Source organism: Strigops habroptila, chromosome 5 (assembly GCF_004027225.2).
Source record: "Strigops habroptila isolate Jane chromosome 5, bStrHab1.2.pri, whole genome shotgun sequence".
Taxonomy (NCBI): Eukaryota; Metazoa; Chordata; class Aves; order Psittaciformes; family Psittacidae; genus Strigops; species Strigops habroptila.
The window spans coordinates 46,109,661-46,134,660 of NC_044281.2; the positions used below are offsets into that span (position 1 = coordinate 46,109,661).

Below are 25,000 nucleotides of genomic sequence, written 5' to 3' on the forward strand. Positions count from 1 at the left end.
GGCAAACTTGGCATAATTTTCTGTGTTATATTTAAACTCCAGCTTAAGTAGGCAGAGTAGATTACAAGAAAAATCCCCTGGGCTAATTATATATCAGAAAAGAGGTTGGGTTTTTTTTTTCTCGTACTCTTACATAAAGTACAAATGATTTCTCAAATTGATAGTACTTAGCACCTGTTAAATATTTCTATTATTCCTGATGTGCTTTTAGATTTCTGTTTATATAATGACTGATTACAGTATCAAAGTGGTTTAGGTTCTTCATTTTAGGAGCATTACAAAACTAATTACAAAAGTCAGATCCAAAGCTCAGTCAATGAATGAATTTCTTGTGTTAAGACTCAAATTGGGTATTAATTGAAGCTGTGGCTTGGGTGAGAACTGCTGGTAGATTTAATCTGGAAAAAGACCTGTAATAATATTAGTGGGAAAAAAGCTAAAGAACTGGAATAGTCATTGAATGAAGCATAGAGGAACAAACCTGCCAAATAAGTGCCATTATGACTTAAATAGGCATGTGAGCTAGATGTCTCGTTAGATTAAACTGTTATGGATGTCCATTCATCTGTGGAAAAGATGGTTATTTCTAGTTAGAGTATTGCCTTCCCTTTCTAATGCATATCTTGCTAATATCATTCATACTTGTGTCACCTGAGGATCAGAAAACTGAAATGCGCATCATCTGCAACTATTTTGGGGAGATTGTTTGAAAGCTGAACCTAGCTTTTAATCCAGCTCCATTACAACCATAATTGTATTATGGAAACTCAATCATCCCAGAGTTCGGAAAGCCAGCTTTGAAGTGGCTGGTATCAAATTTTTTTCAGGATCTGCTTAAAAAAGAGAAATTAAAAAAAAAAAAAATGCTTAAGCACCATTGGTTTTTAATGAGACTTGAACTTTTAAGTGCTTAAGTCAATTGTGAACCTGGAAATTAGGCTCTAAGGATACTTAGTTCTTCAAAGGTATGCTTTGACCTAGCTTCTGTTTAGGCACCTGATTCCACATGATGTTTCTTTGAGAATAAAAGCATTGGAAAATGTTTTTTCTGAAGAGGCTGGTTTTAAAAGTAGATCCATTCTTAAAAAAACAGACTGTCTGCTTGCTCAAAATCTTCTTTCTCTGTCTCTGCCTCCTCAATGCAGTAAAAACTGGAAAGCTCTGAAAACTTCTGTTCAAGGACAAGTACACCTTACCCATTTAGAGAAGGAGCTGCTACTGTATTAAAGTGTTTCCTTCTCATTGCAGGCCAACATATTCAGTTCATCATGTATCTTCTCTCAGGTATTTGAGAATGTAATACCCATTTGTCCCTCTTTATTTCACCAAATGCCTCACTGAAACCCTTGTTGAATGTAAATATAAGAGAGTGGTGAATACAAGTTGAAGTATTCTGCTTTCATCCTTGTGTGGTTTATTTATTCACTCATTTGGTATCACAAAGGCTTTCTTCACCTGTTATTGCCAAGGAACAGACAACAAAGGCTTTTCACATACCAAAGAATTCTTAGAGAATAAGGAAACAGTAATATTAGAAGTCTGACATGACTGAATTAAGTACTGCATTCAATTTTCTTATACTAAATCTAGCAATATTACAGTTTATTTTAAAAAAGATTAATTTCAAAATTGTCATAAAGTTATGAATTCAACTCTAATATTCATCCTGTATGGATGTCATATAGATATATTATATTTTAAATTATCAGGTATAACTTGAACACTTAACAATAGTTACTAAGATAAATGGAAATAAAATAATAGCAGTTTCTTCACTGCAAGTATATAGACTTAAATATTCTTTCTGTTCAAAAATGAATTTGGTTGTCAGATTAATGTATCATTGATGGTTTGATTGCTTTCTCATATCACAATGTCATTATTTGTTTGATTTAGTTGCATATAACTCTCATCTTCTGAAGATCTGAGAACCTCTGCATGGTTGCATGAGTCACAACAGACCTCTTTGCTACTGACGTGTAAGCTGGAGCTCTGGTGAAGGGAAACACTGAAACCAAACCTTGCCACTTATTTAAACCGTCTTTCACAGCAAAAGGTTTTGCATTTTGGGTGGTGTGTGTGTGTCATAACCACAACGGTCAATGAGGAAATGTCATTTAAAGAAGGTGGGAAATATTTAGGTTCTCTTTCCACGAAGAGGTACATAACTTTGGGCAAAACTCTTCACCTTCTTTATTTACCCTGTGGTTGAAATGGGGCTAATAAGGCTTATAATTTGTATGCTTAGTACGCAAATGGAAAAGTATGCTTAAAAAATGGCCGGTGAACTTGGAAAGCTGGTTTTCCTATTAAATCTGAAAAAGCAGGAAGTATCAAAACACGGTCATCTAATTGCATCTTTGCAAACTGTGTGGTGTAAGTATAAATGTGACTCCTACTTATTCTCTCTTTGGAAAGCCTTTTTGCCACAAGAAGAATAATGGCAGCACACTCAGCAGGCTGCAGGAGGATGAGATAGCATGCTTGCAGCATTTCTTTGCAGCATAATTGCAGCATCAATGAACCATGAATTCAGCCTAATTAACATAACTGGAACCACTGCAATCATGCTGCCATTCAATTTAGAGTTTGAACATTCTGGTGAAGTATCACGGTTCTGCTGTTTATTGTTGGGATGCTATAGAGAACTGTCCACTTGCTTTCTTGCTGCTGTCTTGATGTATTTTTATTATTTCAGGATAGCTAGGGAACTTCAGAAACAGAAGATCATTGGCTTACTGTTCCATGACTGAATCTGCAAGTAATGCTGTATTACTTCTGTAAAAAGTAATGAAACCGTTTAGTATTCTATAAAACTCACAGTAAATGTACTAAATTTCCAAGTTAGACACAGGTTCTGAATTGTAATGGATAGCTAATGGCAAATAATTCTGGAGTATTTTAAGGACTGCATTCCCAGGATTTTAAAAATAACATTTTCTGTTACTCTTTGTAAACACTATACCTAAGAGAAACTTTTTAAAAAAAAAAAAAGCTTGGATTTTTTTAATGTGTTGCTCTGTAAATATGTATTTTTTATTGTTACTCTTGATTGTGCTACAGTAAAATCAGGAAGGCACAGAAGTAGATCATGTACCACAGGTCTTGTCAACAGGGCAAAATAACTAGCTATTTTGGAATCATAGAATGGTTTGGGTTGGAAGGGACCTTAAAGACCATCTAGTTCCAACCCCCCTGCCATGGGCAGGGACACCTTCCATTAGACCAGATTGCTCCAAGCCCCATTCAACCTGGCCTTGAGCACTGGCAGGGATGGGGCAGCCACAGCTTCTCTGGGCAACCTGTGCGAGTGCCTCAACACCATCGTGGTGAAGAAGTTTTTCCTAATATCTAATCTAAATCTACCCTCATTCAGTTTAAAGGCATTCCTCCTTGTCCTATCCCTACAGGCCCTGAAGTCAAGAAGTCACGGGACTGCTGAAAACAGCTTTAGCTGGTAAATAGAGAGCTGGGACTGTCTAGGAGGCTTCCTGCATCTCTCTTGGCCGTTAGGCGAGAGATCCTTCATGGTGGCACTGAAGCCACTTCAGTGGTGCACAAGAGAAGTTACTTCTGCAGTTGTGACAGAACTGAGCTAAAAAGCTTAGGAATCGTTGCCCTGTTATTTTCTGCTCCTGACTAATTGCAGAAAGGAAAGAGTAACCCTTTTCCTTGCAGCTGATTTTATGTAGTTATGATCATGCTGTTTTACCACATCTCCTTAAATGTCTACTCAAGATCAGTGAAGTAGCCTGGTTATTTTAATGACTTTAATTTGGGGGGAAAAAAAAAAACCAAACCCCCCAAACCCAACATTTTTAAAAATCTTTCCTAAAAAGCAATTAAATAGAGAAGTTTTGTATTAGAAGCTGAAACATGAAGTTTGAAAGTTGTTAGAAGTTGTTTGTACCTACTAGAAATGTTTCCATAGTTTTCTGCTCAGAGAATCTCTCATGTATGTATTTATATATATATACAGACACACACTCAGACACGTGTGACAGGTGTGAGTATACAGAAATTTTAAAAAGTCTGAGCTTCTGAGTTGAACAGTTCTGCTTTTTCTGAAGGATAGTCATATTGAGAAGAGTTGCTTCCATTAGATAAGGCCAGTTCACTAAAAGTAAAAGAGCATGAGTTTCAGGTGGTGGTAGGCAAGTTGTTGATGGGGGGAGCAGGAGTACAGAAGTGGTGTACGACTATGGTATTTAATGCTGCTGTGAGGGCCAGTTGTTTGCAGACTCTTTGCATTGCATTATTTAGTAGTTTTTTGCACCAGGGTGGTTTGTAATGCAGTAGTCTTATCTGGAAACAATGAATGATGAATATGACCAGGATATCATTTGGGAGGATGGGGTATTCACCTAGATGATTGATGGAAAGCCCTTTTTGAACAGTATGTAGTGTAATAATCCCTTCCTGGTGTGTATCCTGGAAGGGCTCCGGTGTCACAGGTTGGATGGGGAATTATAGAATAATTTACTTTGGAAAAAGCCCTTTAAGATCATTGAGTCCAGCTGTGGTTTCAGGACAGGTGCTGCTGGAAGAATGAGATACAGTAATTTCAGGAAAATATTCCAAGGTGTTTTCCTCTGTTTTGAGGATTTTCTGCATTTTTCTTGGGTATAAGTTCATCCCTTTTTATTCATGTGGCTGATTCAGAAAATTCTGTATTCATGTTAACTCCCAAATGCTAGCTTTCCATTTGTTCATTGCTTTTCCCCCCCAATGATGTTAACTCAGGAAATTATTTGTTACACTTTTAACTCTGAGCATCTGAGTATAAATTTAGCATTAGAGAACTGCAGACCTTTTGAAATAGCCATCTTGTTCATGTTGCTTCCTTCTGTGTCCTGATGTGACTGTCAGCGTCTGAGATCATATGAAACTCTTTCCTATGTTTCTGCTAGAGTGACTGTTGAATTTATCACTAACCTTTCTACTCTTTGCTTTTCTCTTTAAGATACTTAGTGTTTTTTGAGAGATGGGCGCTTTCTTCAGCTTCCTTTTCCTTCTAATGCAAAAACTGTATTATTTTTCCCCCAAACCTGTTCACTGCCTGTGGTCATCTGATGCATGTGTAACAAAACTAAGCACTGCTTCTCATTTTGTTGGATGTCAGGGTAAGCTCATGACGTAGGCTCATGGATGTCTGTTAGGATTTGCAGGACTTCAAAGGCTCATAGAATTGAAATGTGTGCCTGGAATTTACTTAAGTAACAAGATCATACAGGCTTAAATGTTTTATAAGATGCATTCTTTCTTTCATGGGATCATATCTGAGAGTTTAGCTTAGCATTGCCTGTATTCAAGGCTGTTCATCGATTTGTGGGGCCACTAATACAGTGAGATGCTTTTCAAGAAGGTAGTTAAATGTAGTAGATGAATGTGAGTGGTCTAACTGACCTCAGCACTAGTGAGACTTCTTGTGTCCTTGTGTTGAAGTTGGGAGGTGATCTGGCAGCATCGCGGAAGAGTTGGGGTTGGAGAAGTCTGAGCATGGTAGTTGGAGTAGAATGACTGGCTAATGAGTTTTTTCTCTTTTTTAGTGATCTGTTGGGTTGCTGATCTAGTTTTTTACAAGTTGTATCTTAAAATTAACAGATCATATGAATACCTGATGTAGAATATACCCCTCTAGTTTTGCACTGATCTGTGATTAATGTCCTATGTATAACTCAATTGGTGAATAAGGAAGTGAAAAAATCTGACCCTCTTCAGCAATGAATCTTCTTAACTCTAGCCTGTGAACAAGCCGCAGTGGCTACAGGATGGTCTGGCAAGCTTGCTGTCGTAATGCTAGAGTTTAGGTGTTGGTTAGTCATTCTTGTCTCAGAAGGCTTAATACTCATTTTAGCTGAGATTCTCCAGTTGAACATTTGTTAACAGTGGGGTCAAGCAAAGGGCTGGCTGCGGTTGAGGAAGACTTGAAGGAAGTGCAGAGAATAGCTAAAGTGGTTGGTTCCTGGAAGGTCGAGTCTGTGATTCATCCATTTGGAAATGAAGGAGGAGAAAGCAGTGCCAGTTAAATATCACAAAAAGTTATGATAAGTATCTAATTATCTGGAGAGATCACAGTCTTTCAGCATCTTTATTCCCTGCAGCTGCAATACGTAAACTCAGGAAGATGACTGAACATTGATACTTAGTCACACTTGTTACTGAATGCAGTTACTGAGAATTGACAGAAGAAAATATTTTTGAGAGGAGTTTCCAAGGAGAGATCATATTTCTAGTTTAGTGTGCAGCAAAACCAGTGCATCTGAATGGCTTTCAGATCTGGTAGAGAGAGAGAAACTGCTCTGTGGTAAAATATTGCAAAGGAAATAATCTCCTTCAGAACCAGTTTTTCTCTTTCCTTTCCTTTTTCCTTCTCTTCTTTTCCTTCCCTCTTTCGCCTTTCCCTTTCCCTTTCCCCCTCCCCTCTCTCCTCCCCTCCCCTCCCCTCTCCCCTTCCCTCCCCTCCCCTCCCCGCTCCACTCTTTCTTCTTTTTATTGTTTGTATATGCAGATTCTAAAGTGACTCAGACCAAATGTCAGACGTAATTTGAGTGTTCGGTATTTTAAATCTAATAGCTCTGTTTCCACAAAAACTCTTGCACACATTCTTGGCCACTTTTTAAACATTGATATATATAGTTTTCTGTCTTTTATACAAATTCTTGAAATAAGGTCTTTGAAGGCACTAAAAATATGTAAGTTGGTCATTTTTGCTGAAATAAATTGTTTAAAAATGTTAAGGATATACATCTGTAGACAAATACAGACCTTTCCTCTGTATGCTGTTTGAAGATGTTTTCAGGCTGTGTGAGTGCAAAATAATTGCAAATTTTCACCTTTGATATCTATAACTCTGTTACTATTCTGAGAAATTTTTAATGAGTCATTACTGTGCACTGTCCAGGTAAATTAAGGAATATTTTAAGGAGAGACATATAAGAAAAAAAAAAAAATTGTTCATGATGACTTTGCTCCATGTACCTCATGGAACTAGTTTTAGTAGAAATAACAAACAGGGAAATCCATAGGTAAATAGGAAAAGAAATTGTCATAAGCTAAGGGCATGGTGATGATCAGCTGAAAAAGGGAGCTGTAATCTTGTTTGGGGGTCTTTGACCTAATGTAGTAACTGGTGAGCAAACCCTAGCCGTTGTGGTTCCTACTGCCTTGTACGACACTGTGCAATCATGTCAGTATGGGCTATTTTATAGGTTATTAAATAGATCATGTTAATACCAAGTCTCTTCTTCACCTGTAGGCCTTGTAGGCTGTCACTTGCCCTTATCTCAAGCCTCAAAAGCATCTATTTGTCCCGATGTCTTCCTGCCCTTTAGCCAGGTCCATTCACTGCTAGTCAACATCTGTCTGCTCCCACTATTGTTCAGTGGCACCAGCCAAGCAACTGTGCGTGTCACTCGCTAATGCTCACCTGTGCTTGCTCACCTTGCCAGCACCATGCTGCCGCAGGAGAGATGGGCTCTAAGACAGCCCATTGCCTTTGGCTGTGGCAGTGTCTGCTCCAAGCAATTTTCTGAACATCCAAAGGAGCACATCCCCATTAAAAGAAACAACAACAAAACAGCACTTTGATTAATTTTTAGGGTGATTGCCTTTTACAGGACTCTGAAAACTGGTTTTCAATTAACAATCTAGTTTGCAGAAAAGGTACATATTGATGAACATAGTCCATGACTTCCTGCTCAGTTCCATTATTCTCTTCTAATTCATATGCAGAAGCTAAGGTTTCCCATGATCTCACTGTTTATCAGAATCCAAGGTACGTGGAGGTTAATGTTTTTCTTATTTTCTGGTGAGAGTTTTATCTCCTGTTTTCTTCACAAATGACAATAAAGGAAAAGGAAAAATATGCTTCCAGAAAGCACCTTAATGTACAGATGACCCATCAAGAATTAGCTGAATGGTCTTCTGAGAGCTGGAAATTTCCCTAATGCTTTTTTGGCATATAGTGCTTCTGAATATCTGACAGCCAGATATTTTTCTATTCATATTCAGAACTATTTTCAATGCCAATTATTGCTGATTGACAAATTTGATATTTGAGCTGCCCATCATGCCATGAGCCCTCCTCCTGCAACGTGCCCAAACCCTTGTTTAGCCTCTGTGATAGCAAAGTGGTCGGCATTTCACATGACCAATTCAGTAGCCTTTCTGTATGCACAGGAAGAGCATAATAAAATATAAATGTGTAGTATAACTAGGATGCAATGCCTTCCTGCAGTAGGGACACATTTAATTTGGAGAAGGGGAATACGGACAGTAGGAAAAAATGAAATGCTGATCTTAGTACGAAAAAGTTTCTGACTACCAAAGGTGATGCAGCAGCATAATAAAACAGAAACAAAGCTGAGGTGTTTATACTTACTCATGTGAGTACTGATGGAACACCTCTTAAATTAACCATACAGTCCTCCTTATATATATGATCATGTACCTTACCTCAAAATCAGAGCCAGTTATATTAGAATAGCTGATTACACTCAAATTGTGGAGGGGATTTTTTTTTTCCCAGAAATTGGTTCTATAAAAAACAGGCTTATTTTAAGAATTCTGACTTCAGACAAATAATCTAAAATTGACACTTGATTGAAGCTAACAAACCAAACACAATTTATTGCTTGTTCCAAATTGTAGTGAGAACATTTCCTTTCTATTTGAAGGACCTTCTAAAAATATTCTTGTAGTTATTAATAGTAACTTGGATGACTTGGAGGTATATACATATTTCATATCAGAAATCTAAAAAAAAACCTCTTAGTCTAAAAATCACCTGATTGTGACATACTGGATGTGAGACATCAAATTGTCTATACAAACTTCATCTAAAAATTATAGGTATATCTTTCCAATTTGTAGGCATGTTCTACTATGAACATAAATTAATATTAATTTATTTAGCAGCCTTCTCTTTGCGGTGAAACATTTTGTTCTTAATACATTACAATGAATAAATGCCTACAAAAAGCTGAAGTTAAAATTTATGTCTTGAGTCTACTTTGCCTTAAGTGTCACAGTGAGTTGAGCTTTCTATTAGTGAAGGACCACAGAACATAAAAGTCCAGCTCTATGCTGGGGCTGAGATTAGATCTGAATGCAAGGAAAAGCAACAAAGGTCCACAAAATAGCTGAAATCTGCAAATACTTCCTCTACTTAACCTACGTTTTCATTGCGTGACTGTAAAGAACAGCAAATCTTTGTTCTTTTCCCTCTCAGTTCCCATTCAGTTAGTTCAGAGACATAGGAGGAAGGTTTTGGGGAGCAAGTTCCTTATCAGTCTTCCTACAGTTTCCATCTGATTCTGTCAACAGTGAGTATATCAAAACCGTGAGCTTACAGCCACTTCTAACCATCAAAAAGTTTTGTAAAAATTATTATGTATATACACACATATATATAACATATAAACGAATATAAACATCGTTTATGACTGTAAAGTTCTTTTATATCTTTAAAGTTTAGCTGATACTGGAGTTGGTAAGACCCTAAGCTCTGCTTTTGGGTTCAAGAGAGAATTACATCTGCCTTAGGTGGAATTGTGAAGAAGCAAGTGTTTAGCTTGGGAAGATCCCAGAATGTTCAAGTGGGGTGATTAGCTACAAAGTCATTCTGGTTCATTCTTTATGAAAACCCATTAGGACATTTCTTAGGTCTGTATTCCAGAAGGCTCTGCTACTCATCATGGCTTAATACAAAGAGTGGAAAGTCTCAGGAGTGCTTCTCGCATCCTTTGTGCCTGTCAGGAAGATGTTGGTTTAGCAGCCTCAAGGTGGTCTGGTGGTTGTGTACAGGTAGAATCATTTGCCATAGGTTCAGTGATTCATATATAAAGAGTAGAGAAGACTATAGCATACATTACTTAGAGCTGGAAATATGTCAAGAAAAATGGTTCATGGTTTCTCACAGCTCAGCTTGTGCTAATTTGAATCTGAAATAAATTAATAGAGTAATCTTGTTTGTGAACCATCAGCTGCAGAGGTATTATGAAAGAACTTGTGTCCCTATTTACTAGAAACAGTTGTACGTAAAGCCATGTTATAATTGTTCAGACACACTGAATCAGACTTCCCTGTCTCAAAACAAAATAGAAAAAGTAGATATATGGAATGTCCCAACCATCATACTGATTCTTCTTTTACATCTCAACAAGGTTACTCTTTTGGAAAACCCTTGTAAAAGAAATCCAGTCTTTTCACTTTAAAAGCCATTCATACAGCAACAAACCACCATTCTTCCATTTATATCTGTATTCATACATGTAAAAGCTAAAGTTTTTAAAACCATAAACCCAGCTTCTTGGGTTTATGGCCAGCTGGCTGCTGTGTGTAACATGAACATATTCTGACTATGCATGAAATGTTTTGTCTCATTTAACCCATAATTGCAATGTTCACTCTAGGCCACAGCTCACTTGCATGTATTTAGCATGTGCAAGTTCCCACAATGACAACTTGCCATCTCCTCATGTCTGTACAATTTACTGTTATTAGAGAAAAGTTAAGTCAAAAAAGCCCCCAAAACCTCAACCTCGAAACCATCCCCCCCAAAACCCATCCTAGAATGGAGCTGGATAAAACGATGGTGTGCCATAGCTGAGCCAGCTCCTGTGGGACCAGTGGCCAGTTTTTGGCATTTACAATAAACTTTAGAACGACTTTGTAACCCAAATGCTTTAACAGCAAGTGAGGAGGGAGATGTAAGACAGGGAAGAAGGACATATACACTCTTTTTCTCTCATGAATGCTCAGTTGCTGATTTTTTTCAAAAGTAGTCTGATAAGCTATACCTGTTTATTAGCAGATTTCTACAGTCTTAGAAATCAAAGTAAAAAAAATTCACTGGAAGTGAAATTCTGAAATGTCTGCCCTGAATTACTGAATCATCAATGAGAAGCTTTCATTCAAAGAAAGTGTGAATATTAAGATTTGTTAGCATACTTTGGCTTTGTAAGAAATACATTATATTATTTATTCTTTATGCAACATTGCTGGGTTCTAAGAGAGGTAATAGAACCATTAATTAATAGTAGTAATCCTGGATAATGTCATAATAAGCAATACAACGTATTAAAGCACATTTAATTCTTGCCAGATATCAGGAGGAACCTTTACATATTTTAAAGGCCCATTAGGTTTGTTTACATACTGAGTTGAAGCTGGTATGCTTTGCTTCCAGCAGAACTGCCATTGGCAGGGCCTGAACCAGACCATAGTACTTGACTCCAACGGTATTGAATTTCCCGACTGTTGTGTGCAGTCAGTAATATATTGTTGCTACTTCAAGGCAGCCTGTCTCTCTGCGACAGCGAGTACAATCCAAAACCATGTAGCCCTCAAAGCTAGGGTGTTTGGGGGTTACTGTCATAAAAATGAAAATAACTGAAATTATATAGATCAGAAGCAATTTTCCACAATGGAAAAGGTGGTTGAGGAATCCAAACTGTGCCTTCAGGTATATTACCCAACAGAACAACAAAAATTTGCTGGGCTTTAAATTGCACTAGCAATCTGGAAAGGATTTTCTGACTGGAGCTATGTTAAGTGTTAATAGTGAAACCTGGGTAGTTTTTCCTTTGATCTCTACTCGAGCTCATATAGAATAATAGGATCAAAATAAAATGCCATTTATATGAACACCTTGTTCTTTTGATCTTGGCACAAAAATTTCTGTCTCCAGCTACAACTTAGCACAGAGTGCATCTGTTCCTTTTAGTTGAACCTTCTAGTTTGTCATAACTTTTAATAAATGGTGTTGCAGCCAATTTTTTGCGTAGTTCATGAACTTAGTTGTAATTTTTGCCCAGAGCCTTTAACTGCATTTTCAAAAGAACTGAGAATAAGGTAAGTGGGACACGTAAATAGGTGACTTACGGTCAGTTGTGCATACTTATGTTGAATATATAATATAAATGTTTGTATAGTGCTACATTTCAAATTATAATGTTAGTTGTTCTTTGACCACTTGGACAAAACTGTGACATGCATGTACTCTGAATAAGAGAAACTGTATGGACACATCACCCCAAGAATAGTTGGGGTAATTGTGATTATCATAGGTGCTAGGTTTTGGATCCCAGCTTTTTCCATCAGGAAGGTGATGTACCCCATGACGTCTGGGTGGGAACCAAGCCTTTCTCTTCATTGCGCCCCCCATACACACACAGAGGAAAGATTGTAGAAGTATTACAGCTGGATACCCTTTGCTTTCATGTAGAGATGTACAAGACAGATAATCCACAGGCAAACATGAGTACCTTTCAGTTCTTTATTTGCTGGGTTTGATAGTCAGGAGTGTTTCTTTGGAAGTCATTATTGCAAGCACTTAAAGTAAAGCTGCTTCTTCACGCTCTTTCAAATCTCGTATTAAAATTCTCCACCAAAGGCTTTGACTGCATGGAGACAGCTGAGCTGTATTTATTATGATGATTGATTGTGTCTCATTGTGATCCCTGCTTCACTTGTCATAACCTCCAAGAGTAGATGAAATGGGCATGAAGCACTGTGCCAAGTGAAAGCAAATAAACTGAAGTCCTGCGGTTCACCAATGTCATAATTGCTGCTGTCCAGGAAGAGGGATTAGTGAGTACGAAGAAACCCTAGCAAGGAGAGAACCAGTGCCCAAGCAGTATCTTGGGTGTCGAATGTCTCTCTCAAGCTTTGCATCCCACTGTAATTTATATTTAGCTGTTAAGCTTGTTAGATAGGAACAGTCAGCTTGTTGTACGCTGTATGCAAGGAACACCACTGTGTAAGTGCTGGGTAAGTGTTTAGGCTCTTGCTGAAATGGCTGCAGTTGAGGCTGCTGCACATGAGCTATCTTCCAGCACATTTTGTTGCAAACTTAGCTGAATCTCTATAGTCTGTCGTGAAGCAGGAGTATTGCAGAGAGCCATAACCATGGCCATAACCTATAACTCTAGTCTTATAAAATGCTGCATATTCATTATGTACAATAGAGGTACCAAGCTAGTTTGAGCACCAGAAGCAGTGTAGATGTGTTTGTACACTAGAAAGGACTACTAGGTAGTCCTTCTGTAAATTAATACGGTACTGCTGTAAGAAAGTTTGCTGCTGTAGTTGTTTCAAAGGCAGGAAGTATCTCTCCAACTCTTAACATTAGAAGAGTATGTGTCCCTGTTCATCTTTCACTGGTTCTCGTTTCATATCCCAGAATTCAGACCTATGTTTTGCATCACCTTATAGCGTACCTTAGAGCAGCCTTCCAATGCCTCAAGGGACATACAAGAAATCTGGAGAGGGGCTTTTTACAAGGGCATGTAGGGATAGGACAAGGGGGAATGGCTTTAAACTGACAGAGGGCAGATTTAGATTAGATATTAGGAAAAAATTCTTCAGTATGACAATGGCGAGGCACTGGATCAGGTTGCCCAGAGAAGTTGTGGATGTCCCATCCCTAAAAGTGTTCGAGGCCAGGCTGGACAGGGCATTGAGCGACCTGGTCTAGTGGAAGCAGGGTTGAAACTGGATGACCTTTATGGTACCTTCCAATCCAAACTATTCTGTGATTCATTTTATGATTCTGTAATCAATTAAAAGAAGGATGTAGGACTCTGGACAAGGAGTTAAAGAGCTACAAAGATTGGTAGTTTTCTCTCCTTACAATAAAAATGTGATTGCCTTACTTCTGTGGTTAGCATGAAGCAAATAAGCTCTGCCATGAAGTCAGTGGGGTACAAGGTAGTAAAGGAATAATAATAAAGTAAAACAGGAAAGTCCACAGTCTTGTATGACAAAAACAGTATGATCCTGCTGCAGTCTAAGGCCCTGCTGCAAATAGTATTTTCTGATGCCTGGGTAAGTCCAATTTACATATATTCAAAGTGTATGAATAAAGTTATAAAAGTGTGCTTAGTAGTTTACTTTTTTTTCCTTGAAAATAATTTGCTATTGTTCAGACTTTCAGTTTTCACTGGTTTTGTTTCCAAAACCCCAAAAGGAAGAAAAAATAACAAAAGTCCATAAAGGCAAAAGGGATATGTTCTCATTTCAGTTCACAGAATTTCCTGTCTTTAAACAATACAAATATATGCCCTTAGGTTTCTAATGTGCTGGAAGGATACTGAATCCTTGAAACAGATCAAATTAAAAGCAAGTCCACTATAGCAACAGCAGGTTTTACCAGCACATCCAATATATCTCAGCAAGAATTCACTGGGTTTTAACCGTGTTGCCAAGCCTTAGAAAATCCTAAACTGCTGACTCCATAAATGAATAAACACTCAAAAGCAGCAACAAAATTCTAGGCTGAATTGGGCACAATTAAAATCTGGTGTTTAATATTGTTCCCTATTCATTACAGGCCCCATAAAAGCAATTATTTATTAGAAAACTTTGAGATGTATTTGCAAGCAGAACAGACATGGACATTGGCTGTGTAAAACTTTTTAAAGTACATTGCTTCCCTCAGTTATGGTTACATGTTCGATGGGCTGAACGTGCTGCTCCCCACACTCAGCGTGGAAAATACGAGGAGCATGGGGGCAGCTGGCAGTAGCTGTCACCAGAGAGAGTGTTGAGTTGAGTTGAGGAACCAGCATCCTGAGAAGTGGTGGCTTAGGCATAGAAAAAGGCAGAAGCTGAAGAAACTTCTCCTTGGTGGTGTTAAATGCTTTTATTTTAGTTTTATCATTTGCCTTTAAATTCTCATGTGCTGGCCTTTTTTCCACCTTTTTAACCTCTTTCAATAGAAACCTCAAAGTGCCATACTGAGAGTACTGCTCTCCACAGTCATGTAGGGTGTATCTGTATGGACTGTGTTCAGAGTTGTAGAAGCAAGACATTGGGGTGAACAGTCATGGTCAAGCTCTTTGGATCTCCAAGGCTTCTGGTTTTTTTTATTGGTTTGTTTTCTTTTTTAAATATATTTAATACAGCAATGTTCAAGATGACCAAATCCTGCTGCAGAGCAATTCACAAGCCTGTGTGTCCTTATAGGGTAGGCACTATCTTTCCCATTGTCCATTATGCAGATTGCACCAAGCTGGTAACTCAGCGTATAAGGGTAAGATTACTGTTTGTATTGATACTATTTTCTCCTTTTTCCAACATATTCCTCTTCTTGTTTTACAGTCTTTAATACCATAGGTAGATCAGTGATGGGCCACAGGCGTTTTACAGAATTTGGAGGTGCAGGCTTCCTGAGGAGTCTTCTGGTGCCTGCATGCTGAAGGGCAGATGATCAGTAATTATACGTCAGTATCACTGTCATCCAGATTTATACCAGAAAAAGGAAGTCTCAGGTTTTTTTTGTCCCCTGTAATGACAGTGCTTCTATTAGTAATAACATTTTCAGAGTTTTCTGACAAAAACTTGATCAGGGCATAGAGCTATGGCCATTCTAGACATGGAGAGAGACTTTTGGTATTTGAACCAAATGACACACTGATGCACTGGCAAAGTAGGGATTAAAACTCAGTGTTTCCTCTAAACCACACTGCCTAGGTGAGATACAAGTGCATACACAATTAAGCTTCAGTTGTAGTGCAAAAGAAGTGCGAGTAAATCTGATACAATAACACATTTTCAAATGGAGGTCAAAATCTGTGCATTACCCCATGGTCCTCAGGGTCAGAGGCAGTTGACTGGACCATCCAGTTTGAATGCCCTGGGGCTGATATCTCTCTACTATAGCCCTGTGTTTTTCTTACTATTTGAATGTTGTATGGATGACAAGATGGGGTTTAGTTTTTTGTGTGCATACAATTATTATTAATTAATTTCTTCAGCTTCTTCAGATAAAACTTTCTTCAGTTAAACCTTCCAGTGAAAGCAGGCTTCATTGCTTATTTATTTCTTGGGGTACCTGAGGAAGTGTTAAATAATTAAGGTAAAATCTGTGTTTTCCTGAGAAACACACAAAACTTTGCATTTTCACAGTCAAGTAAACTATCAAAACCAGATGTGAGCAAGTGGAACATTTTACATAAATTTATTAAAATCATTATTTACCTGTAAGTTATAAGAAGGGCTTAGTTGCACTAGTTTCTTGCCAATATGCACTGCCAATAATCTGCCAAAAAGCAGCTTGCTGGCGAAATCACTGAAATGGTTAGCTTATGCTTGCACAGAACATTACAAACTGAGTCAAATGAAAACCTCCTATAAATGAACTCTTTGATGGTGGATTCACTGGAATATGGTATTGATGTATGGTATACAGTTTATGTGGATTATGCATACTGTGCAAGAAATATGGATATCTATTAATGGTAACTTGATATGTAATCAGTTAGGACAGTTATTGTTTTCAGTATTCACTATGAATAAGAGCACACAGCAACTGCTTAGTTTTAAAATACAGACTATTCACATGCAGCCCAAAGCACTATCATACTATTTGTTCAATTAATACAGAAAGGCTATTGAAAATGTAAAATATCTGACATCTACACAGAGTAATTTTAAAGGCAACTTTTGTTCTAGGGACAATTTATACATTACATAAACTTATATTTTTCATCCAAGTATCATTTCGAGAATAGCAAGCTTAAATATTGGAGGCCATAGGGAAACGTAATATTACGATAATGTTCTTTGGTGTGGTTTGGAAGGTTTTAGGAAACATTTGGAAGTATTTTTCTCATAAAGTCACTTAACTATTGAAGTGTTATGATAGCACTCCCTTCTGCATTGCGTATGTTACAAAACAGCCTGTTTAAAGGGGACATCCATCATATATATCCTGATTAGAAGTAGTTCCACAAAACAGGAAGTTATATGTTATAGGATCTTGGTATTAATTTGAATTTAAAATAAAATAAAAGACAAGATGATTTCAGGTGTGATATCAGTTTTCAAATACCCATTTCCAATTCTGTTTAGCAAGAAGAGATGCTGTATTTTGTGGAGCTATATGTGAAATTTGCATTTCCTAAATAAGCACTCAAGTACTGAGCTGTTTTTTTCTGTTTAAGTAAGCACTAATAAACATGATCAATCCTTTAGGATCCTAAAGAACCTTAAAAACCTTGCAATTCTTGGAAGCCTAACTATTTTTCCCCATAGTATAATTCATTCTTTTGAACTTCTGCAGAAGCAGAACTTAAATCAGCAATTTCTAAATTTCTGGCAGTTGTTATCAAGGGGACTCTAAGGGCTCCAAAAGTATCTGTTACCTTGCAGTGTCAGTGCAGCAGATCTGCACAGTCCTCATGTTTAATTATAGAGAAAATTACTTTTTTTTTTCCTCCGAACTATCAATTAATTCATGTTTTCATATCTTGCACAAAATAATGCATGTTATTTTCATCTGTGTTATAAAATATGTATTGTAGTTCATTACCATCTTTCTGAGGAGTTTTTAAATTATCACCATTTCATTTCTTGAGAATGATGTTCTTAGAAATTACAACTGCACAGATTCTTACATTTAGTGTGAAAGGATTTCAGGGAATTGAAAATGTGAATTCAGAAGTAATATATTTGAGGTCAAACTCCATCTTTTTTGAAGTCAGAGAGAGCTTTGCCTTTGACTTCAGTGGGTCCAGAGTCTCCATTTCGATGTTCAAACGCAGAGTAATCACTATCCGATACGTTTTTCTGCTGACCTAACACACAGAAGATATTGTTGAAGTCATTTCTCAGGAATAAATCTATAACAAAATGGAATAATCCCACAAGTACTGGATTAGGCTAGATGTGCTTTTGGCTGAAATGATGTCCAACAAGAGCAGCAGCTCAAAGGACTCAAAACCAGACTTTCAGGGATGTATTTGTTTTGGAGTAATTTCACCTGCCTTTGCTCCTGTTTTCAATAGTTTCACTGCAGGCTTGTGTTTTGGAAGGTAGTGCCTTTCCATGTAATAGGGGGAATAAAAGCTGAAGAATGCTTTAGTTAAAATCCTAGTCATCTAGAATATAGGCTTTACAGTGTATTTTGAGCAGTAATCTTAATGTTAGAAATTCAAGTATAATATTGAGGGGAAAGTTAGAGATCAGTTTAACCATCCACCTCATATTGAGGTACATATGACATCTTTGAGAGTAAACTAATAGGAGTGTTGCTGAATCAGAGTGAAACTAGATTGGAAAGAAAAGTGTAAATGCTAAGTAAAAGTGGGAATTTTGGCAGAATCAAATATGGATACTAGATATTGAGGAAATTTTGCTCAGAAATTATTCAGAAAAATAGGTGGAAATTACACTTTGAGGAATTGGAATTATCCTTTCTCTTCTACTGTCTTTTCTGTTGACATCTTTCCTCTCCTGCTGGTCTCATCTTCCTTCCCCACTCCAACAAACCAAGTTATCACTTGAGTCAAAAGCAACTGCTTGCAGTTGATCTGGATCCAGACTCTCTTCTCCAGGAGCATCTCTGGATCCTGCCTGCTAATCAGGCACACCACTGGAGTAACAAAGGTTTTTGCAGTCAGCTTATTTGTTGCTAAAACAGCAATATTTTGTCTCATTTCTTAGAAAGAATTCAAACCTCATGATATCCCTCCCTGGTATATCTGTCGTATAGATTACATACCACTTCCCTCTTTCTGGCCAGGATACAAACATTAAGAAGGAAGACATCCTGCTGCTGCTGTCAGCTTTAGCTCTCTCCCATGTTGTTCACCTTGTAGTCCCTCTTGCAAGCTGCTAGCCGTAACACCTCTCACACACTTAATATCCGAGAGTAAAATCTCCATCCTTCGCCACTGACAGGATGAGGCTTTGAGAAACCTTGTCAAACTGGATGGCCTTTGAGCACAAGGTTGGACCAGAGACCTTCCAGCCTCAGTGATTCCCTGAGTCTGTGCTGTATTTCTCCTGTCATAGAAGATAGTTCAGAGAAGATAATGATCACAACTCAAGTAATATTTCACATATCTTGCAGCTTGCCAACAGGGAAATCAGTGTAAACCCTAATTACTCAGGAAAATATATCTTCTACTGTGGGAAGACAAGCTCAGATGCAGACCTTGTATTTTCTTTTGCTGTGCCCTTCCCAGTGCTTAATCTTGGCTCTGTTCAGTTCTCTTTCTGTTCTCTCTGCTCCTAATCCTTATCCATGCTCATAAGCCCCTAATATTTATATGGCATTATCTATGTTAGAGATTACTGCTGACAAGTAATCTTTTCCTCCTTCTGAATGAAGAATTGCAACCATTGGTAAAGATCAGAAAGTGAAATTAGATCCCTGAAAGTATGTGACAACTTCAATAAACCCTAATATCAATTCCCTAAATATTGAGAATCTTATTTCGAGTTTTTAGATTTGAACTGTAGCATAGCTTTGGGACACCTGACCATACTCAGCAACTCTTTTTAGCTGTAGAACAAAATGTGACAGTAGTTGCACAGAAAAGAATCAAGAACAAAAACACTGAACTGAGGCTAGTCTCCCAGTTTTGTCATTTGTTGCCATCTTTTGAGAAGTAGGTAAATTTAAATGCATCAGTTTCGCTGCTATCAGGTGATTTGTAACAATAAATATTAAAAATATAAATGTATATATAAAGATGAACACCAAGTAGTTGCTGTCTGTTCCAATTTGGCCTCTAAAGAACTACTTTCATGCCCTTGGGGTTTTTTTTCCTTAGAACAGAGTAGGCAAAACTCTGACTTCTGAGAAAGCTCAGAGATATCCATGCAACTATGGTATTCGTGCAGCGCTTGGCCAGTAATATGTGTGCACAGGGACTCTTCATCAGGGACTGTAGCAATAGGACAAGGAGTAATGGGTTTAAACTTCCACAGGGGAAGTTCAGGTTAGGTATAAGGAAGAAGTTCTTTACGGTGAGGGTGGTGAGGCACTGGAACAGGTTGCCCAAAGAAGTGGTAAATGCTTCATCCCTGGCAGTGTTCAGGTTGGACAGAACTTTGGGTGACATGGTGCAATGTGAGGTGTCCCTGCCCATGGCAGAGGGGTTGAAACTAGCTGATCTTAAGATCCTTTCCAACCCAAACCATTCTACGATTCTATGGTTGTATAGTTTTGCATATATGTGTAGTAAGTGTGGGAAGAAATTCATAATGGGAACAGGATAAATTCAAGGAAGCAGAAAGAAAAGAAGTGCAAAAGTGGAATTTCTTAGTTATTGCAAATGGCAAAAATGACTGTCCATTGCAGCCATTATAAGCCAAATGGACTCCAGGTATTAGAATCACAAAAACTCTCTGCAGTGTTTTAAGTCACATAAATTCTACTAGAAATATTACAGTTAGGAAAGAGACATTTGTGATCATGTTTAAAAAAGACAAAGGAAATTATCAGACAGTGAGTTTGCTAAATTGTAAGTTACGCCATGACAGTGCATCAGTGATGAAGGAAACATGGCAGCTCTAAAGTGTGTGTGCTTCAGCTCCGAGGCCTGGGAAGGGTTTCTGACATATCTGATCATGACTATCTCCTTTTATTATTTTTAAACCTTTTAATGGCAATATAACAGAAAAAAAAAAAATCCTTTGCACTTTCAGCACTATCTTTAACTTTGCTTCCAAATGTAACTACATTTGCAGAAGGGCCAGTTTTTGAGAGTTCAAATTCTTTTTTTTTTCTGAATAGCTTATATCCATTCTTTCAAATTGTCCTTGCTCACTGAGATCAGCTATTCAAACCACTATACAGCACACAAGAACTTGCTTGTATAATTTGATCTAACTTAAACCAGCATTCCACTTAGTCTTTCTGATGTGGTTTCTATTCATCGAGTAGTGACATCATGGCCTTTCCATTTTTTTGTTGTTGTTTTTAATAAAATAGTGCACAAAGTGACTTTTGATGCCATGAAAAAGAAACCAATTCCTGTAAGTAATTTTTCACTGGGGCAAATGAAGTGCTGTGAATAAACACATATGATGTAACATGGCAACATGTTATGAAAGAGCTGGGGAAAACGCACATGTCTGCTTCAAGGAAAATAATGTAGGTTTCCGCAGAGAGGGGTTTCATGGCATAAATGAAAAGAAAATGCATAATACATAGATGGGGGAGTTTAAAAAAAAAGTGTTATTCAAAATGGCAAATATTTAGATTGTAACTCTGACTTTTAGTATATGGGAGTTTTATTACATATGAACATAAGTTAATTTTTAACCCATCTTTTTAAATAAAATCTATACTCACTATGCAAAAAAGGAAAGTTTTCAAGGCTTACTCTTTTTAGAGTCTTAAAAGTTTTAAAATTGACTGTTATGTGTGTCTGAGATCCTCAAAAATCTGAATAAATAAAAAGTTTTGAAAGTCTTGAAAACAAGTTGTGATACTAAAATTAGTTAAGTCTCGTTCTAAACTTTCAGTGTGTAAATATATGTGTTATGCATAAAAGTAAAACATTTTCCATGTTTTTTTAAATATAAGGGATAGTACCTCATAGAATCTGTTGAAAGTGTTAATATTTGTATGCTTTGCTGATAATCTTTTTTCTGGAAAGTTTCACATGTAAAAGATTTCACTACCACAAGTTAATAATAAAACCCTTCTCCCATATGAAAAATAGAATACTATGGCATTTTTCATTTTACGTGATTAATGTGTGTTGTAACTAAGGTTGAGAAAAATGGTGCATTTTTCTCGATAACTAAGTTCTACCTAACTGCTGCGGTAGCTCTCTAGCTTGTTTTTTAGAAGCATGGAACGCTAGAGTGGTTCGGGTTGGAAGAAACCTTAAAGATCACCTAGTTCCAACCCCCCTGTATGGGCAGGAACACCTTCAAACACCTTTGACCAGGTTGCTCAAAGCTCCATCCAACCTGGCCTTGAACACTGCCAAGGATGGGGCAGCCATGTCTTCTCTGGGCAACCTGTGTCAGTGCCTCACCACCCTCACAGTGAAGAATTTCTTTCTTATATCTAGTCTTTCAAGCCCATGTCTGCTCGTGCCCCAGCTCTGCTATTCCATAACCAGCCTCTCTGAGGTTGTATCTTCTGAAATTTTAATGAAATTGAAATTTAAATGATTTTTGTGGGAGTAGATAATGGCTCAAAATAAAACACTGGAGCGCTTGATTTTTCTCTGGGTTATAGACTTCTGGATGGCAATGTAAAAGTCCTGCAAGCTCTGAGATCTGGGCAGGTAGTGGATGGAGAGATGACTCTGTCGGGAATGTGGCAGAAAAGAAGAATTAATGTGAGTCTGGAAGAGAAAAAATAGAGTAGCAGGAGCAAAAATGTTCTGGAGAGAATGTAAACACAAAAAATGTGCTAACTAGACATTGTCTTTCTCCAGCACGCTTTTGGGAAATGCACATGAACAGGTTGAGAAGATTTCATGTTGTTATTAGTTTATTTTCAAGTCATTTATTTAAGTGTCATAAAGAACATTAGCTAGTGGTTAGGGACTACAATATCCATTATATCATTCCAATCATGTGGACAAGTTTATATTACATATGATTTACAATGGTCTTTCCACAGTTAAAATTGTTATATTCGGGTACAAGGTTTTATACATAGTTGTATTTAGGAAAATCCAAGTGGCTAGGAAAATCCAAGTGGCTGAACACAGAGATGTCTTCCAATCAAAGTCTGAAAAATTAATGCTCTTACACGAACACTGTGTGTTGCAGCGAGAGCTGTTTATGGCTCTCTGCCTACATCCTTTATCATGTCTCCACTGTTGTTAGTAAAATATACAGAACTACTTTATGCCAAAACAATGGAAGTTAATGCAGATAACTTGTTCCAAAGTTAACCATCAAATAAATCTTCCTTTTTTTTTTTTTCTAAAACTGTTAAGTGAAATGGTGTTCTAAAACTTTTAAAAATTGTCAAGATGATGAATATTGTGTGTGTAATACAAGTAAATACCATGGAATTGATTGCACACACATGTCTTAAATAAAGAATATTAAATAGTTTATTCCAGAGGGAGATCAGTGGAGTTTTATCTGCTATTATTAGAAGTTCTGCAGTGACGGATCAGATTTATAAGGGCTGAAAACTAAGAAGAAAACCTCTTCAGAAATAGAAATGGTGCATTGAGTGGATGATTGGCTGGGAGATTAAAGACAGGCAGGGGTATATAGCCTGCCTAGGTAGTCCAGCTCCTCACAGGTCAAGCAATTCTTCTTAATGGCAATGATTTTTCAAAGTCTGTTAGTTAAATTTGGTTTAATTTGTCAGTCTTCTCAATTCAGTCACCAACTTGGTGGTTTAGAGCAAATCCTGTAACCTATTTCTCCTTCAGCATTTCCCATGTGTAGATACATAAAAGTACATCCTTGCAGGGATGCGTCCATACTTTAGAGGAGCCACCACCAGCTGGTTTTAGGTCTATAATTCAGCTTGGACTGTCAGAATGCACACTTAACATTTCAGAGAGTGTATGTAAGGAATTCAGCCACACTGTATTTATACTTTTATGTTCTGAGAATCCGAGGGTGGCTAAGTTGCTGAGATGGGAATGGTTTCAATTGGGCTCGTTTGGGAACCTGTCTTGTTTGTAACATAGGTAACAGATGCAGATGAGGTTGTTGAGTGTGATAGAACTTTTTCTGGTTTTATCAAGGCCAGGTTGGATGAGGCTTTGAGCAGCCTAATCCAGCCTATGTCCCTGCTTGTGGCAGGGGGGTTGGAACTAGGTGACCTTTAAGGTTTATTCCAACCCAAACCATTTTAGGATTCTATGATTCTGTGATCTACAGAGCAGCACCAACGGGTGACACTGAGCAGTGGGAAAATGGTAGATCTCATAGGTGGTTTGGTCAGTGGCTTGAAAATGCAGCCTAATGTAGATAAACATGAAAATAATGTACCGAGGGATGGCACGCCAAATCAAAGAGTACATATTACATGGAATATTTACGTGGTGTGCAGACTTAGTAAAGGAGATTCAGAGGTTTGAAAAAAAATCCTCAAAGCAATTAGTCAAGAGTACAGCTGCAGTAAAGCTCACATAGTGTGTGTATGTTTGTATTTTGGTAGTGATTTTGAAGAGAAAGAGTTTGTGTTTAAAGGTGGTCCATTGCAGGGTGAACTGGGGTTTAAGAATGTTTGTTTTGACAGAGGGAAGGGAGTGGTTTGTTCACAGCCCAGAAATGAGCTGTGATGGAGTAAAACTCTGAAAAACTGTGGAGGAAGTTGATAAAGTGGAGCAAGTGTTGGCTTTAGTAAACAGTTTAATAAAGAGGCTATAGTGGGTAAACATTTGGAAATTAAGAGGAAACGGAAAATTTAAATGTCTCTGCTAATCTGGGAGAACCATAATCACACTGAAAGGCATGTAAGTAAATAATATTTGGGTAAATTAACTCGAGGTCCAGGCAGGCATTTAGAGTGAGGAACCCATGGTGGCCGTGCATGTAGTCCTCTCTCTGTTAATTTAGAAGAGTCATGGTTGAACGAAAAAGCTTCACTCAAGTGTTTCCTGGGCAGGGACTGTAATTCATTACTACTTCAAATCAAATAGTAAGACCAGATCTGCATAAAATGTTACATTTCATATATTACAAAAATTAGTTCAGTGGCCTTAATGTAACAGTACAAGTGCATCCTGCTGTTGGAAAGGGTTTTCTCCTTGGACATCGGATGGAAGCACCAGTGGTGTCTAATATTGTCTATGGTACCTCAGAAAGGTCATGAGTAGGTCTGCCTCAGTTTCCTCATCGTCATGTTCATTACTTACACCTGTGAAAAAACATAGGAATGGTTGTTTTTTTCCTGTGAATGGATGTACAAGTCAATCCTTTTCTCCTAGGTGTGGGTGGTTTGGGTTTTTTTTTCTAGTTTGAGTTAAATTTTTTCAGCTGGTCATTACAGAGTCAGACAAGGATAGCTGGGTAAAAAGACCCACTTCCATGTAATGATATGTGTTTGGCCCATGTTATTATGCAACTGACAGTCTTTCTGCATTAGCTTTCAATGATCTGTGATGAAGCAACTTGCTGGCCTCAAGTCTAGACATGGACTAGACTCACCTTAGGTTGAACACCACTGCATTTGGCATTTGTTACCAATCTTAGCCATAGTCCTGGCAAAAATGCCAAGGCTTTTCTGGTAAAATTGTCTTTTTACTTCCCAGAGGTGTTTGCTTTA

At 37.7% G+C, this 25,000-nt stretch overlaps 1 protein-coding gene across 20 annotated transcripts in view; it reads left to right on the forward strand.

The window, feature by feature from the left end:
- GTDC1 (glycosyltransferase like domain containing 1) overlaps nt 1-25,000 on the forward strand; it is a 204,669-nt gene that overhangs the window by 124,289 nt on the left and 55,380 nt on the right. The gene's annotated exons all lie outside the window — the stretch shown is intronic.